This window comes from Sesamum indicum, unplaced genomic scaffold, assembly GCF_026168435.1.
Source record: "Sesamum indicum cultivar Baizhima isolate 11 unplaced genomic scaffold, ASM2616843v1 HiC_scaffold_108, whole genome shotgun sequence".
In the NCBI taxonomy this organism is placed as follows: domain Eukaryota; kingdom Viridiplantae; phylum Streptophyta; class Magnoliopsida; order Lamiales; family Pedaliaceae; genus Sesamum; species Sesamum indicum.
The window spans coordinates 4,839-12,364 of NW_028292351.1; the positions used below are offsets into that span (position 1 = coordinate 4,839).

Sequence of the window (7,526 nt, forward strand, 5' to 3'; positions counted from 1 at the left end):
AACTGAAGTAGACTACCGAACGGGTGTGGGGAAGAATCTCGCCAAAGGAACTACCTTTCTGATTCCTCTCCAAGCTCAAGGGATTCGATTCTCTTTAGGCTAGGTAAGACCGAGAACTCGATTTCGGGTGAAGCCTTAGTAGTCGCTGGTGGTGGAGGAAAGGCTTTTAGTGGTCCAGTGAAGGTTGAATCTTAGGAGATTGAAGATTGAGAAAGCTTTCTCTAGCAGGTAGAATTAGGAACTATAAGAAGAAGAGAAAGCCCTTATCCTTATTTATAAACGATCGATTTGCCCAGAATCAGTCCTAGCCTATGCCTTCGTCTTTCTTTCGATGATCAGACCGCAGGCTTTCTAATTCCAATTAAGGGAAATTCCCCCACCCAAAAAGCGTAGAGCCTTAGTGACCCGCGTGTCATAAGCTGGTAATCAGTGAAAGAGCAAGAACTTCAGGTGAAAGACCTGAACTCGAACTCAGTAGGAAGACGCACGACAGAAGCTTCCCGAGCTGCTGCCTTTACCTTAAACGCTTTAAAGGAGGGGTCGCTAGCACATTAGAATGCGAGTTCGGATGGGAATAATAAAAAATTAGATTCGTGAGATTAGCCGTCTATTAGGAATAATATAGGAAAAAGCGGTCCTTGCAAGAATGCCTTCCGCTGTCGGTTATCAACCCACCCTGAGTACCTATACAACGGTGGTCCTTATGAACTAATTGTTCTACACTTCTGACTTGGTCTAGCTTGTTACATGGGTCGTGAGTGGGAGCTTAGTTTCCGTCTGGGTATGCGACCTTGGATTGCTGTTGCATATTCAGCTCCTGTTGCAGCTGCTACCGCTGTTTTCTTGATCTACCCAATCGGTCAAGGAAGTTTTCTGATGGTATGCCTCTAGGAATTTCTGGTACTTTCAACTTCATGATTGTATTCCAGGAAAAAACCTTATGCACCCATTTCACATGTTAGGCGTAGCTGGTGTATCGGCGGCTCCCTATTCAGTGCTATGCATGGTTCCTTGGTAACTTCTAGTTTGATCAGGGCTTTTCTCACTTTCCATGGATCGCGGGTAGAGGCTCAGTGGAGCTTGAAAGGCTCTGATACCATGTCAGAATTTGAGAGGCAGAGAGTGTATGAAAGTGTATGGTCAATCATGTATTAGCAGTTCGAATATATATACAAGTGTGATTAGGGCTGCTTGCTGTATGCCCTTGTGTATACATATGGAAAGATACAATTCTTAAATGTAGAGATACAAACAGAATAATAGAATAATGTAATAGTCAACGGAAGATATGTTGCCATATCATCCTTTAGGTGGCACCTTCCCTTCTTTCAGAACCTCGCCATGCCCAGTCGTCACTCTTTCTTCTTTTCCTCGGCCCCTTAGAGCACCAGCCTTTCTTCCGCATCGAGGTCGCCGTAAGGTGGCGAGCAGCAGATTGGCGTCTTTGCCTCAGGAACTTCTACTGAAGAAAGGCCGCCATCTTTCTTAGCAGCGGGGGAATTGGCGCAACTCGGCACGGCAACAGACTTGAATAAAGGGCCCTCAGGCAAATAGCAGGCTTGGAAAGAGTTGAGGCGCGAGTCAGAACTCTGCCACCAGTCATGGTACATTACTAGTGATGTGGGCTTATAGCCGTTCGGCTGAATTTTACATTTCACATCAGAGAGATTTTTGTACCCAAGCGGTGCTCATATCCTGGAAGAAAAGCCTTGCGGACAACCGACCTAATGAATGAAGTCAGCCTGGCGGCTTCCTCCAAGCAGCATGCATATCAGATAAGGAAGAGCAAACTACAGCGACTGACAGGTGACTCGATCTTACTTACGGAAGAGGAGGAGTTAAGTGAAACGAAGGACCCTGCCATTTGAGTTATGGTTAGGTAGGGGGAAGCCATTGAATCCTTACCTTCGGGGCCACATCGTGGACTACCTTAGGCATGAACTGCGACACGGGAACAAAAGTAAATCCCTGAGGATCTCTTTGAGTTTCCAGGTCAACGTGACTTCCTTGAGTGGTCTATGTTGCGGTCTTGGGTTAAGGATTGGCTTCGTTATTGTCGTTGGTACTACATGGTCGCATTAGCTCCCACGGTAGACCTAGAGGACTCCTTTAAGGTTAAAACGGGTCCAGGATTGGTTCGTTTTGGTATACTCTGGAAGGTATTTGACATGGTAGCCAACAAGGGCACAGATTTCAGTGTTCCCATACTGGAACCATTGTCGGAACTGACTCGTTGTGCGTCATTTCCTTGTCTCCTAGGTGGAGCCAAAGGTACAGACTTTGTAGTATTGTCTTTGAGCCAACCAAAGGCAGGTCGAGGTTGGGTTGCCTCTCTTTACACCCCTAATGAATGTAGGGTAAAAGTACACCCATATTCCTCTTTATCTTTAGGAATAAGAAAAAAGTACATACCATTCGCCCTTATTGTTGTAAGCGCCCTTCCGTCTGCCTCTTTCGATGTCTTCGCTATCGAGTCTTTCATCTATAGAAGATGCCTTTGCCTATGTTGTTTTCCTTCCGATTCGCTTTGCTTCTAGCCTATTGGGTGGGTCTCCTATTCCTTCTCGGGGTCCATCCTTAAGCATTCGAAATAGGTCTAGCCCTTACATCAGTTCAATGCCCTTCGAAACAGTCATCACCTGAAGCAAGCCCTTCTTTCTTTTTAACAGAAAGCAATGATAAATGGGACGGAGCTGCTACACTTCAGCTGGAGCTTATGTATTGGAGCAGAGGTGGCAGTTCAGACAGTAGCAGGAGCAAGACCAGCAACTAGGGTTGGTCACAGAGCAGCCGTCTTTCCCTCTCAAGCGGTGAAGACTGATTACATGTCCGATAAGCACTCTATGTAGTGGTCGGCCTTACTATTAACATAGTCGCCGCAGTGTATTATTAGTTCATAGTTTCATTCCGCCTGTGGAATATGCTTCTCTTTATCCCCTAATATGATATGGTTCGACCAGTGAATATCTTTCTACCTGTTCTAGCATTTCCTATTTAAGAATTCTCCCATTTACTAAATGGAAGAACTTTTCAAACTAGTTGATAGTTGTTCCCTGGTTGCACCCCAAAATGGGTTCTAATTTACTAAATCACATCTTTCTGTTTTCGAATATCACATGTAGAGTTTTTTGGGGGAGAATCACTCGGCGCGGGGCCCTCCCGTGTGAGGTCAGGTGATGGTCAACAACTCAGGCAGGAATGCTGAGAAGCGGCTAACGATGCAAGAGCTCTTTTCCCTTTATACGCTCTAAAAAAAAGGGTATGTCGGGTTTTTGGACCCTATGTTGAGTAAGGGTTCCAAAAGTGATAGGTATGTGTTCTTTCTTGCACTCTCTTTCTATATTATGCCAACCTAAAAAGAGCGATTGAGAGTGGGTTTCGGGTTCGATAGTGTCGAGAAGGTATTAGCCACCGGTGACCGTACTTTCGTAAAAGCACCATTGGGCGGTGGTTCCTCTCCTTCCTCTTGAACCTCGAACAAAAAATAGATCTCGCCGACTAAGAGTTCCGAATTTCAAAAGTAAACTGAACTTGACTTAAGACGAAGGAACCGAGTGCCGAAAAAACCGCTTTCTTAAGGCTTCAAACTACTAGTCATTAAGACTACTATGAAAGAAAAGTAAGGAAGTACTTTTCTTGACTTGGCCTGCGTGCACCTACCCCCTTTTTAAAAGAACTTTATTTCAATCTCAACAAAGAAATGAAAGCATAACTCTTTGCTTCTTGTCCTCTTACTCTTTTAGCCTACCTTGTGGAGGTCTCTCGGGTGTCTACGGCAGATCCTATCAGTCTCGTGATGAAGAGAATTTCCGATCTTCCACTAAGAAAGGTATCGTCACGACAACTCAATTTGTCCGGTAAACTACTCGGGCTCCCCATGGTTTAGTAAAAGGGAGGGGAGATTTTCTCTTCATCCGGGGGTTCATTTCATTCATTATGAACTCAAAAGTGTAAGGCTTATTAGTGAGGTCTTAAAAACGTCATACAATGAATGATCGGCCATTCCATTTTTGCTTTCAGCAAGTAGGCGACGCGAATCTATGCTTTCTATGTTTCAATCGCAATTGCTTGGATGCGTTTGAACTCGAGATGACTTGCAGAAAAAATGCTTTCTAGGGTTGTCTTGTGTCTCCGAAAGAAATGGTCCATTTATTGATGGGCGAACGACGGGGATTGAACCCGCGCGTGGTGGATTCACAATCCACTGCCTTGATCCACTTGGCTACATCCGCCCCTACCCCCGCACAGGTTTAAGTCTCCATCTACGATCAGATCCTTTCTGAACTCCCCTATGACTGCTATCAAAGAGAAGCTTTTTCCTATACTATAGTTGCAGGTCTAAAAAAGTCTTTCGGAATTCTTAGGGGAAAGAAAGCTTCAAGAAGTAGAAGCCTCCTGGCAAAGCTTCAAACAAAGAGGTTGAGCTGTTCACTTCATTGATTTGACTTCACTTTACTTAAGATTAAAGATAGGGGCCGGGCGGGCAGTGAAGCTCTTTAGTAGACAGCGAGCGAGCAGCAAGCACCTACTCCTATCAAAATGAAAAGCAGCAAGCGGAACTTGAAGAAGCCCCTTTCTAGTTTAGTTTATTAAGAGAAGCTCGAAGAGCTTTCTTCGCATGCTTGAGCGCATCCCCTTTCTATTAGTAAGGTTGTCAAAGGGCTTTCCTTTATGACTAAACTAATAAAATAGGGGCAGGGGGCGCTAACGTGCCTTTACTAAGAAACTAATCTAAATAGAAATAGAAGGCCCTTCTTGCTTTAGTTTTCAATAAGTTCGCTAACGCGCCCTTCCTTCAGCTGGCTTCGCCCTATCTATTCATCTCTTTTTTCAAATGGATATTTAGGGATCTCTCTTGTTCATAGATCTTGAAACCAGATCAATATCCATTTCTCAATAGATCTATCTATCGATAGAAAGATATAGATCTCTATATGGATCTATCTCCATATCGAAATATGGAAGAACCAACACAACAAGGGCGTAACCAACGGAAGGTTCTCACCCTGTCCCCGACATTGTTCTCCAACGATGTCCCCTGGGCGAAAGGAGCCACCATTCTCTTTCTTTCTTCAATCGTTCCGATCAGGCTCGATGTTAATTGAGGTTCGTTTCGTCCTCCTATACTACGCAATTCTCTGTCTTCGTTCGTGATCATGTTGGGCGAAAGGTAGTTGTATAGGAGCGGCTGTGAAAGGGCGATTCCCCCCTTTCCATTGAAGAGCAAGCTACCTTCCCCACCATTCTGGCCTATTATTGATTGATAGGGATTTTACCGATGCTGAGGTAGCTTGCTTACCAAGCCACCCACTTGAGAAGCTAGTCGCCAGAAAGAAGCGACGAGGAAGCGAAGCTGTCTACGAAGCAAAGGTACAAAGTGGACTCAATTACATCGAGCCTCTTCTTCCCATTCGGGTTGGGTTGACCCAGAAGTACAGTAAGAAGGAATGGAACCACTGGAGAGTCGTCTGCAGTTCACACTTGGGCAAAGACGACTGACTTTTTGGAAGCGGAACACGAACCGATTTACGCTATTCCGGGTTCTTATTGAGCGTAGCGAAATCAAGGTTTATGATAAAGTCAGCGAAGTTTCTATGGTGTTCTACCTTTGCGTAGTCTCGGTCCACAGTGTGGCTCCGCACCTGAGCCTCGTTAGACTCAGCTGAAGTGTAAGGTATAAGTGAAGAGAATAGAAGAGATGAAGTCCGTCACTTAGCCTAGTCTATATCCACAGCTGACGCAACTCCGTACCGACGCCTCACTACTACAATATGTTTTAACTTAACGGCTAAGCGATTTCATAAGCTGAGCTTTCCTTAACCAGCTTCAATTACCATCGAACCTCAACGTACTTTTTTTCTTACTGTAGCATAGGCCTTCGCCACTTCAAACGGGCGCTTCGCCCCTCTTTTTTCTTTTTTTTTGAATTCGAAAGAGCGGGGTCTTACGGGGGGATGAAAGAAAAATAAAGGGATCAGGGGGCTTTATGATCGGAGAAAGAGAAGGGGCATGGTTGGTGTGTCACTGGGTCGGTGAGGGAACCCGTAGGAAGGGGGGACGACCCGCCGAATTCACATCAGAAATCGCCAACATGAACACAAACGAAATCTTGAATTGCGTATAGAAACAAAACGAACCACTTCTATTCTCGGAGCCGAGGTATATGAAGAATGGCTTTTTGGTCCCTTTCGTCCAGTGGTTAGGACATCGTCTTTTCATGTCGAAGACACGGGTTCGATTCCCGTAAGGGATAGGTACTCATTCCCGGCCGCTTTCAGTTAGTGTTCATTGCTGAGTGATCGCTCGCTATCTGGCTTCCAAAGGTGGTCCGGAAGCTTCCTCTCTCCCAGCAAGCAAGACGAGATCACCATTTCTCTCAGTAATGGACTTCCTTTCATTCTTCCTTAGCCTTAGATGTCCTTTCATCTCGAATCTCCATGCATGCGTTCTTTCTCTCCTCCCCTCAGCCATACATCTCTTTTTCTCTCTTTATTTTGCTTTTGGCCGTTTTTGTTAGGCATTGAACCCCACCTTAGGTGCTGAGTGGGGTCCTCTCCTCCCTAATACCTAATACATAATTCCGTCTATGGAGCCTAAAGCTTCAACCATGGCATGGCAGTAAGCAGTAAGTTGGCCTAGTCTCTCGCCCAGCCTTCGCCTTCTTCAGTGGCCGAGTTGAAGCGTTCAACGTCGCCACCTTTCTTTTTCAAGGTTGAGCTTGTGAAATTGAAGCTAATGCTATGCCCCTTGTTCAAGAGAAAGCGAGGACTTTCTTTTAGCTACCGGCCCAAAAAAAAAGAGATTAGCCTCTTGATCGATCGATTGATTGGATCGAAGTACGAAGGGGTTGATTGAAGTGTGAGAAAAGCCCAAGACTAAGGCCGAGCAACTAGCTCTGCAGGATTGGACGTCTATCTATCTCACCACGCTCCCCTACTCCTAACAAGGCCGGCGGAAGGAATGCTCTGCTCATCTTTCTTACGGCTCATTACCGCAGCGCTCGAAAACCCCTTCGGCTTCTTCCATTCAAAAAGGTAGTTTTCTCCTATTCTTATTGGTAAATAACGTCTTGAAGTGAAGTGAAGCGAAGGCATTATTGAAGGAAAGAGATGGCGGGTCGGTCAATTGCATTAGGTAGGAGATGCAGGACCTGTCTTAACCGCAAGTGCATTCGCTATTCGATTCCATCCTCAATCCCACAAAATTTTGATTCCAAAGTTTCTATCTCTTCTTTACTTTTAAGTGAGAAGGGGGGTGACAAAGGGTATACTTTCTTCTCTCTATGTCGCCGTCTCATCAATGAGCGTAGATTAATGTTTAGATATGAGATATAGCTTTTGTGCTTGTCAATCTCTATCCCATTCTTCAGGTATAGTTTTCTTTGATCACAGATCGACAGGTGATCCGTCCTTTCTGCCCCTTTCGTCATAAGGCGTGGTCTGACTCTGAGAAAAACCATTCCTGTGTTTAGGTCCCTACTAATATGCAAAGGCTATTTTCATACTTTTGAAAAAGTTTATAGCAAT

The 7,526-nt window shown here is 45.1% G+C and overlaps 1 non-coding gene across 1 annotated transcript; it reads left to right on the forward strand.

Moving 5' to 3' along the window:
• Positions 1-6,181: 6,181 nt before the first annotated feature.
• Positions 6,182-6,253, forward strand: TRNAE-UUC (transfer RNA glutamic acid (anticodon UUC)). Its single transcript has one exon. It is a non-coding gene; the product is annotated as a tRNA-Glu (tRNA).
• The last annotated feature ends 1,273 nt before the right edge of the window (positions 6,254-7,526 follow it).